Source organism: Cynoglossus semilaevis, chromosome Z (genome assembly GCF_000523025.1).
Source record: "Cynoglossus semilaevis isolate Cse_v1.0 chromosome Z, Cse_v1.0, whole genome shotgun sequence".
NCBI classification, from domain to species: Eukaryota; Metazoa; Chordata; class Actinopteri; order Pleuronectiformes; family Cynoglossidae; genus Cynoglossus; species Cynoglossus semilaevis.
This window is the reverse complement of record NC_024328.1, coordinates 14,364,735-14,375,661: the sequence shown is the minus strand read 5'-3', so window position 1 is coordinate 14,375,661 and position 10,927 is coordinate 14,364,735.

Genomic DNA, 10,927 nt, shown 5'->3' with positions numbered 1-10,927 from the left:
ATAGATAGATAGATAGATACATAGATACATAGATAGATAGATAGATACATAGATACATAGATAGATAGATAGATACATAGATACATAGATAGATAGATAGATACATAGATACATAGATAGATAGATAGCTTTCTATCGATTTGGTTGAGTGCTGTGTCACAGTGACAAATAGTTCACTCTCCAGTCATTGCAATGTTGAGCAATCACCCACACCCCCACCCACCCCTCCTCCCTCTCCCTTTTCCAGTGGGCAGCAAACTTGTGTGTATATGAACAATATGCTCACTTTAAACTTGGACTTCCAGGTCACACAAGTGTTTCTGTTTACACTATCGCTCGCGACACGCTTCATATGCTCTTCCTGCCCACGCGATGTGGCATGCTATAACGTTCAGGAAGCCTTTTTTGGACAGCCCTGCACCTCTAGTTCTTGACAGTATGACCGAGCAGGGAGAAACCAGGAAGATGCAGTACACTGATACTACTAATGCCAAGAGAGTACTTCAGACGAGTGATGTCGCACAAAAGAGAAACAAGCCTCAACGAGTCTCTCGCACAGCAACGAGATACGAGAACAACCTCTGCATATGAAACATTTCTGTGGAACAGAATTGCCCCAGCCCCAGGACTGGGGCAACTACGGTGCTCCATAACGGACCTAACAATCGACACGTAAGTCGAAGATGCTACTGTGTATACCGGGGTGTATACCGGGGGGTCCCCTGGTAGCCCCCCCCCCCCCAGTAGACTACCTACAGTGCCCGATGGGTATGTCAACAAAAGGGCGAAAAAATGCGCTCTTCGTAATTACTTAAGTGCCCCTCCAAAAGGTCGGCGACCCCTGTGTGTATACATTATCCAAACGTGACATCATCATGACCTTGTCCACCACCATTGGTCAAATACCGGCCACAAAAAAGTGGGGGGGGGGGGTTGTTAATTCTACACTCACTGCGATGGGTTTGACTCACACACGCTATCAGCTGTGGTTTGACCAGGCGTGTGTACAACACACATACACACACACACACACACACACAATTACAAACAATGCAGTCAGTGGAAACTGCCCCCACTCCTCCTGGCGTGACACGCGTCTTTTAAAGGAAAGAGTTCCTCTAAACACACTTCACCCCCATTATGTGAACATTTCGTGAACACACCTGCGTACACACACACACACTTAAACTAAAACCAGAGAATGAACCAATGAAACCTTTGAACATCGCAACATACTTTAGCCTTGCATATGATTTTGCGATGATTTTCTTTTAGGGGGATTTCTTATTGGCTTGCCATTTTGTCCGTGAATTCAACCATGTTTGAATTTATACGTTACAGATATAAAAAAAAACACAGAGCTAGCTAGCTCTATCTCTATCTACCTATCTATCTATCTATCTTTCTGTCTATCTATCTAGCTAACTAGCTAGCTTACTATCTATCTGTCTAGCTAACTAGCTAGCTTACTATCTATCTGTCTAGCTAACTAGCTAGCTTTCTTTCTATCTGTCTATCTATCTATCTTTCTATCTATCTTCTATCTATTTATCTATCTTTCTATCTCTCTATCTATCTATCTGTCTGTCTGTCTATCTATGTATCTATTTATCTATCTAGCTAACTAGCTAGCTTTCTTTCTATCTGTATATCTAGCTAACTAGCTAGCTTACTATCTATCTGTCTAGCTAACTAGCTAGCTTTCTATCTATCTGCCTGTCTGTCTATCTATGTATCTATTTATCTATCTTTCTATCTCTCTATCTATCTATCTATTTATCTATCTTTCTATCTATATATCTATCTATCTATTTATCTATCTAGCTAACTAGCTAGCTTACTATCTATCTGTCTAGCTAACTAGCTAGCTTTCTTTCTATCTGTATATCTAGCTAACTAGCTAGCTTACTATCTATCTGTCTAGCTAACTAGCTAGCTTACTATCTATCTGTCTAGCTAACTAGCTAGCTTACTATCTATCTGTCTAGCTAACTAGCTAGCTTTCTTTCTATCTGTATATCTAGCTAACTAGCTAGCTTTCTTTCTATCTGTATATCTAGCTAACTAGCTAGCTTTCTTTCTATCTGTATATCTAGCTAACTAGCTAGCTTACTATCTATCTGTCTAGCTAACTAGCTAGCTTACTATCTATCTGTCTAGCTAACTAGCTAGCTTTCTTTCTATCTGTCTATCTATCTATCTTCTATCTATCTATCTATCTTCTATCTATCTATCTTCTATCTATTTATCTATCTAGCTAACTAGCTAGCTTACTATCTATCTATCTATCTAGCTAACTAGCTAGCTTTCTATCGGTCTGTCTATCTATCTAGCTAACTAGCTAGCTTTCTATCGATCTGTCTATTTATCTAGCTAACTAGTTATCTTTCTATCTATCTATCTATCTATCTAGCTAACTAGCTAGCTTTCTATCTGTCTATCTATATAGCTAACTAGCTAGCTTGTTATCTATCTATCTAGTAGCTAGCTTTCTTTCTATCTGTATCTGTATATCTAGCTAACTAGCTAGCTTGCTATCTATCTATCTAGCTAACTAGCTAGCTTTCTTTCTATCTGTATATCTAGCTAACTAGCTAGCTTTCTATCTATCTGTCTGTCTGTCTATCTAGCTAACTAGCTAGTTTTCTTTCTATCTGTCTAGCTAGCTAGCTAACTAGTTAACTAGCTAACTAGCTTTCTATCTATCTGTCTGTCTTTCTAGCTAACTAGCTAGCTTTCTATCTATCTGTCTGTCTATTTAGCTAACTAGCTAACTAGCTAACTAGCTTTCACTTCACTTCTGTGTTTGAGTCCGTGGCAGGAAAAGAAGGAAAAACAAAGGGAACCGTCTTTGTATCGTATTCCCTTCCTCTCCCTCTTCATACCAGCACGGTGAGTCACCGCTGGTAGCGGGCCTGCGACTATGACGTACCCCGGTTTGAACTTGAAATAAGGGGGGAGGGGGGACTTCCTTAGTAGAGGAACTGAAACCTGAGGCAACATGAGAAAAAGCAAAGGCGGGGGATTCTATGGTTGTCAAAGGCAGGACAGGTGACCGCAACATTATGCAAAAGTGCGAAGGGGAGAGTCTGCGTGAACAAATAATCCTATCTTTGTTTTGGACTTGAGAGGAAAACAGTTGTAAAATCTGTGCCTGGTTTGGTGCCAACTGTGGTGTCTCCCAAAAAAGTGAATTCCAAGGTTTGATTGAGGTTTTTTTTGTCGTCAGTGTTGATTGGTTTGGTCCAAATCATAATCAGTTTGGGAACAGTAGATTTTAACAATGGTATTTTTATTCATATGTGGTTTAAAGCATGGCAGGGTAAATCTATCTATTTAGCTAGCTAGCTAGCTACCTAGCTATAAACACCTAAACGTCCTGTAGCCTTGTTTAGCTCGTAGCTAATACACTCTTCTGTTTGGATTTCCTTGGGTGATTCCGACACTGACATGTATCCGAGGCTCAGCTGATAATCCATATATGACACTGGTTTTCAACGTGACATCATGAAAGTACTGCATTACAAAGTACACACACCGAGCCACATTCTTCTGATTGTGTATCTTAAAATAACTCCTAAACCTTGAGTGTGTGACCTCATCGGAGAGACACTTCGCACACATAGAAAAATGTCGGCACTGCAGGTGATTTAGGTTGAGTTTTTTTATGTACTTCAACCAAATGGGTTGTGTATTTATGTCAATACGATATTTCAAGAATATCTTCAAGAAGCTAGATGCTAAAATTATACTGTGTAATTAATGGCTAATATTTCTTCGCTGGTTGGTTTTGCTAAACCAATGGTGACCAATGGTAAAGTAAATATAATATATATAGTGGCTGTCAAAAATTATATATATTTTTAATTTTAATAAATCACAGGGTCCCTGTTGATTAATCACGCTATGTGTATATATATGTATATATATTTATAATTTTTTCCATATATTGCCAGATCAATGTATTAATGTGTAAAATTGTCAGGGTTGTTTTTGTCGTTGCTGTTCCTCTTGACGGCACAATCCACGTGACTGTCGTGTCAGTCAGCCTGACCATCGTAGACTTACTGACTGTTCTGATCTCAGTTAAGTCAGTCAATCTATCTATCTATCTATCTTCTATCTATCTATCTATCTATCTATCTTCTATCTATCTATCTATCTATCTTCTATCTATCTCTCTATTGTTCTATCTATCTTTCTATCTAGAACAACAACAGTACAGGGCGGAGGGTGGAGTTATTCTTCGTTTGTGGTCAAACCTTTTCATTTATGGCAGTTAACGTGTTTATTTTTCTCAGCCTTAGTTAATGACGGTTTCATTATCACAATTATCATCCACTCCAGGAGCTTTTCTCTGTGGTTGAACGGCAGAGTGAACCCACACACACACACACACACACACACACACACGCCCACACACACACCTAAACACTCGAACCCAAACTGCAGCGTGTCACTAGTGCCGACGGTCGATCCAGACGAGCGCCACAGACTGAGGTATTTGCGCTAACGAGATGAGCGGGTTAGCCGGGCGGAGTCGGTGCCAACCGTCTGGGTGGAGCTGCGTTTAATCGTCGAGTCAGCACCCAAGGATAAGTGTGAGAGCTAAACACAGTCATCGTTAATTCGCACTTTTCTCTCTGACTGTTAGCGTTCCGCACATTCCGGAGATGTCACGGATGCCGGAGCGCTGCTCCCCCCCCCTCCCCCCCAGAGAACAAATACGGGTGTAGCACCTGAACACACCTGAGAACATGACTACTGATAATGACCCGGTCATCACACGGGTAACTCTAGTTGCTATGTTGACCCAATAACCGTGGCGCAACCAGGTGTTGTCGAACTCCGACGACACCTACGGGCAAAAGGCTGACGTTGAACCACTAACCTATTGAACGAAAAAACATTGTTTGTCTCTGTGCACTATTCCATAGCTGTCGTCTTTATTTCCGATTAATTTTCATTTAACAAAAAAAAGAAATCTGTCTATCTAGCTAGCTAGCTAGCTAGCTAACTAGCTAGCCTTCTATCTATCTAGCTAACTAGCTAGCTTTCTATCAACAATCCATGTGACTTTTTTTTTCGTCTGGAGCCTGAGGTCAGGAGGTCAGGGAATGTTTATTTTTACTGCCCTCGATCTGTGGAGTCAATTTAAACGTGCTTCTTTTGTGCATCCTATATTTTCTAGACCAGTGGTTCTCAAACTGTGGTATGCGTGACACCAGCGGTACGCAGGGGGAAAATATCATATTTTTTACATTTACGTTTTCAATTGAATAAATCTGGAGAGCGTTCTATAGGATTTTACCAACCGTAAAGCATGATGATTTAAACACTCTCCTGCTAGGTGGCAGCAGATAGCTATAAAAAAGAGAGATTTGGAGCTGTTCATTAAGAAGTTTGTATGTGTCTTTCTTCAATTCCTGCAACTGTATCCGCGACTAAATAAATTAAAAAAAAAAATTAAATTTCATTGGATATATATTTTCGGAACAAATTTTTCTTCGGTGGTGCACTGTGGGTAGAGTATGAGCCGTAGAGCAGTGTTTCGCAAACTTTTTTTTCAAACCTTCACAACCCAAGTCAATAGACATTGTTCGTAAACTCTTGGGAAACACGACGCGAGATGACCATCCCAAAGAAAAAAAAAAAAAAAAACTCTTGCGACCCACATGAGGGCCGCAACCCAGTCTTTGGGAACCAATGCTGTAGAGTGACTAAATCTCTGCCAAACTTTCACATATCCACATAGTCACATCCAGACTGCGGCGCTCTCCATGACCAGAAATTCTCCGGCGCCGACGCCCTCGCCATCTAATCGTCAACATATTTGCCAGATCAAACACTAATCCTCCGTTTCCTCCGCGGAGGTGAAATGGTTTATCAGAACATAAACAGGATTAACGGAAGAAACTCTGACACAATGTCTTCAAAAGAGTGGTAGCAGCATACCAGCACACCCCGGACACTCCCTCGTCCACTCAGACGCACCAGGAATGCTAGCGATTGTGGCGCAAAATGGACATTCACCTCTGATGAAACGGTACATGTGTCGAAATACAACGACTCTAGAATGTTCTTCACCGCAAGAGTCACAGCGAGAGAGAGAGGAATGGTTTGTTGACACAAGCTTTTATTTGATTTTTTTTTTTTTAATAAATCGCTTTTGAAATGAAGGCCCCCAACAAAGAGCAGCACGGAAAAATAAAAAAAAAATATATATATTGTATTCAAAAATACAATATAATAGCACATTAGCATATTTGATTGGAATTTTTTTTTTATTTTAAATTTTTAAATTTTTAAACTTTTAAATTTTTAAATTTTTAAATTTCTAAATTTTTAAATTTTTAATTTTTTTTTTCCCAAATTTTCCTTATTTTTACATTCTTAGTAAATGTATGATATTTATTCATTCAAACACGATCGTTGAATTTTACTGTTGGCACCAGGCGGTTAAAAAAAAAGTTCACTGAACTGGTTGGTTTCTTTTTTTTAAGGTTGATTAGAGTCAGAGACTCGACATGACACGTCTTGCGATTTGACTCAAAAGCTCAGAGATGAGACGTGCAGAGTGGAAAAGTACAAGTACAAGTTGTCACGTTAGACTCATCGGAATGAACGATTCACAGTACGATTTATACGATAAACAAATTTATCGTATATCTTTGTTTTAGCATATTTTTAGCGTTAGCATTCCCGGTTAAAAAAAATTCTAATTTCAAACACTGATATTTTTGCCTTTTGTTGTCCATGAAGTAACAACTTTGGCGGCCATTTTGGTTCCGCCTGTTCATTGGTTGTCGTTTCGTTTGTTTATTTTTATATTATTATATTTATATTATATATATATATTTTTTCTTTTATTTAGCCCCACGTACCACGTAACGTCCTAGAAAAGCAGGTTGATGACTTTATTTTTTTTTTTGCAGATGAATGATGTTTTCAACAAGGTTTCATTTCATCTTTTTCAACTTCTCCGACCAGGTCTCTGTTCTTTGAAGTGTTTCTTCATTAATGTCGTCACCTCGACAAATGTTAACCGTCTTGTTTGATGACTCCTCGTTTGACGCGTCACGCTCTGAGATTGTGAAAAATTATGAAATGTGAAACCGCTAAAGGAAACAGCTGATCCTCTCGTGAAGCAAGGGGTCAAACTCGAACCAGATATGATTTGATTTTACTGCCATGTTTAGAAATGTTTTTTTCCGAATTTATGACTTATTTACAGAAAAGAAAAAAAAACGATTCAGATGTGTTGTGTTTGTGAGCGATAAAAAGATGTTTCCTGAGCAATACGGCAATACCTCTGTAAGTCAAAAAGTTCTAAGACAATTTTAGCGTCATCGGAGGTTTGATTCTTTTCAGCTTTTTTTCAGTTTTAAGCTGTGTTAGATATAGAGAATAGATTTATTATATATAAATATATATATACAATATATATATATTTATATATATATGAATATATATATGTATATCGGATATATACATATATAGTATGTATATACTACATATATACATATATGTATATGTATTTATATATGTGTATATATATACATATAGTATGTATATATATATATACATATATATAGAATATATATATTCATATATATATATATAGAATATATATAGATATATTCTATATATATCATTATATAGTGAGAAATAGAGACCTTCTATTTGATCCTCCAACATGAACTAAATCATCACAGAATTAAAATTTGGGGTTTTTTTTTCAAAATCAAAAAAGACATTTGAAAGATGCTGGATTTCAGAGATTCTACAAAGAATTTTATAAAATTCAGCATCACCTACTGGTGAATCTCTGGGATAATTAGAAACAAATACGATGAATATTTTATGATATAATTTCAAAGATTTAATTAATTTTTGAAAATCAGTATGTGACATTCTCATTAAAACGATTGTGCATTAGTTGCTGGGTTTAAACCTCCATTTATGGACAAGGCAACATTTTTGACCGGGGATACATTGTGCGAAAATCGAGATAAAAAATTGTGTGTCACCGAACGCGATTTCTGGCCTTTCGTGAGTCTCGGTCACAGCAAAGGTAGATCCAACCCAAAAATGTATCTTTAGCTCCCCCTTCAGTCAGGATCATTGAATTTCGCCAACTTCCGTGTCAACGTAAACCGAGGACTCCTTAAACAAAGGAAATAGAATCAGTGTGATTTTCCTGCTGCGTCAAAATAAACAACGTTACCTTGTTCTGTGCCCCTTATTTTGATAACCGTCGCAGTGGTTCGTGCTGCCCTTGCCTCACTTTGACGCAGTGGGATGACAGCGGCCTGGACCTCGACCAACCAAACATAACCACTAGGGAGGATGACGTTGTGGGAGAGGTCAGGGGGGAGGCTGGGGGGGGGAGGGTGCGAGATGCGGTAAAAAAAGATTAGCCTAAAAATGACTCCGTCTGAGACAGAGTTCGCATGACAGTGGTGAAAAACTCCAAAAGTGAATCAATGCATGTATTTAGTCTGTGTGTCGTTGCGTGTGTGTGTGTGTGTGTGACCTCGCTGACCTCTTCAGTCTCTCCGTCTGCGTGAGTGAATCACAGAGTGCTATTTTTTATGCATGAGTGGAGGGGGGGCTGAAGGGGGGGCTGAAGGGGGGGCTGAAGGGGGGGGTTCCCGCAACAACAACAACAACGACCCTGGGATCATGTGATCATGTGATGTGCGGAAAAACCGACACAAAGAGAATCAAAGTTTTTGTCCTCAGTGTCCACTTGGACGTGGCCCAGCGGTTGTATAACGTCCCTGACATCACAGTGGGCCCAAAGAATCACCAGTTAGCTAGCTAACTAGCTTGCTAGCAGAAAAAAAAATCGATTTTTCTACATCTAAGATATTTTCCCTAATTTTTCATCAGAAAATGTCCTTTTTCGTAGAATTTTTAATATTGTATATTTTCATTTCAATATAAAACCCAAACTCTGCTGCCATCTGGCGGACAATAAACGCATACGCACGAGAAAAAGAGTTATTTTGACAATAGAAATATTTGGTTTTTATGTTTAAATGAAAATTAACGATATTAAAAATTCGACGAAAAAAGACATTTTCTGATGAAAAATTAGGGAAAATATCGGAGATGGAGAAAAATCGTTTTTTTTTCTGCTAGCAAGCTAGTTAGCTAGCTAACTTGTGAGTCTTTGGGCCCATTGTGACGTCAGGGACGTTATACAACTGCTGGGCCACGTCCAAGTGGACACTGAGGACAAAAACTTTGATTCTCTTTGTGTGATTGGGAAGTTAGCTAGCTGGCTAACTAGCTAGTTAACTTTGTTTTCAGCTGAGAACAGATCTTCGGGTCGGGATGCTCCGAGACGTAAAAAAAAAACACTTCTTAAAGTGACGGTAAAAGTTTGTTTATATCCTGCTGTGTCAGCTATGTCTTCCCCGGCTCCGCGCGATGTCGTCTTTTAGGGACTTCCTCATCGACCTCGTGAACAACCCCTCGAAAGTTCCTCTTGTGAAGTTTCAGAACGAGTCAGACATCCGAGCGATGCGTTTAAGGCCCAATGAGAAGTAACAGACACGGAGTCGTAACCCTGACCTGACGAGGAACGAACTATGTCCATATATGGACGGGTCTGACAGACGGGGCCTGCAACGAAGTGTCACGGATATTTAAAAAAAACCGTATTTAAATGTCAGTAAAAAATATTATTATTATTACCTCAGTTTTATTCCTTATTATTTTATGGTATTTGTGACAAAAAAAGGGGAAAAAAGATGGCGTTCTGTGTAAAATTAAAAGATTAAAAGTTGATTGTGACGTCACTGCTTTTCTAAATTTTCAACCGGGAACAAAAGACGAACTGTTTACGAAGGATTTAACCTCTGAAAATGAACAAAGAAAGAAAGAAAGAAAATTCTGGAATGGTTTACTTTGAAACTCTGCTGCCATCTGGCGGACAATAAACGCATACGCACGAGAAAAATAGTTTTTTTGTCAATAGAAATATTTAGGGTTTTTTTTTTTTATTATTTAAATGAAAAAATCTATGAAAAGACATTTTCCGATGGAAAATTAGAGAAAATATCGGAGATGGAGAAAAATCGATTTTTTTTTCCAGCCAAATTTTTTTTGTCACATACCAAAGAAATTACGCGTATTCTTCTTCGGCAGATAAATATACCACACAAGGTAAAAAAAAAAAATTATAATGATGACGCAATCTATTTTTGAATGAATTAATTTTCTTTCATTTCTTCCAGGCTCATGGGGGCGCTGTCATCCCAGCAGCTATCAAGTGAAAAAAAAGAAAGAAATTTTCACGTTCACATTTATACCAATGGCCAATTAAGACTGACCTTCTTGCTGTAAGGCAGGAGCCCTAACCACTCTGCCACCTTGCAGCCACAGAGGCGACAACGTTGAGGTATGGATTTAATCGGTTAGTTGTTTAAAAAGTGTGAATTAAAAAACGACTTTTAACTTTTTTTTTTTTGTTTTTTTTTTACACAGCGAGACTTTGAAACCAGAGTCGGAAAAAAGTTCGTCAATAAACGAATTCAATAGACGCAAAGTCGGTTAGTCGATGTGCGGTTCTCTTCCCGGTGCCTTTGGTGAAACATTTCCTACATGTTCTCGGATGTCAGAACCTACAGGAGCTCATGTTGCCGTTCCCGCTCCTCCTCCTCCTCCTTGTTGCTCCTGCTCCTCCTTCTTCTCCTGCTCCTCGGAAACGGGATGTGATGTAAATACACACTTAACTTTTTTTTTTTTTGTCCCCCTCCTCCTCCTCTGTGTGTGATCTTCTCTCCGGACTGTACAGAAAGTGTTTTCGTTGCTCCCGCGTCGGTTCACGCGAAAGTGTTTCGCGAGCGCAAACGGTTCGACTTCAACCGTTAGAAGAAGACGAAGAAGGAGGTGCGTTGGTTTTCACCACCATGAT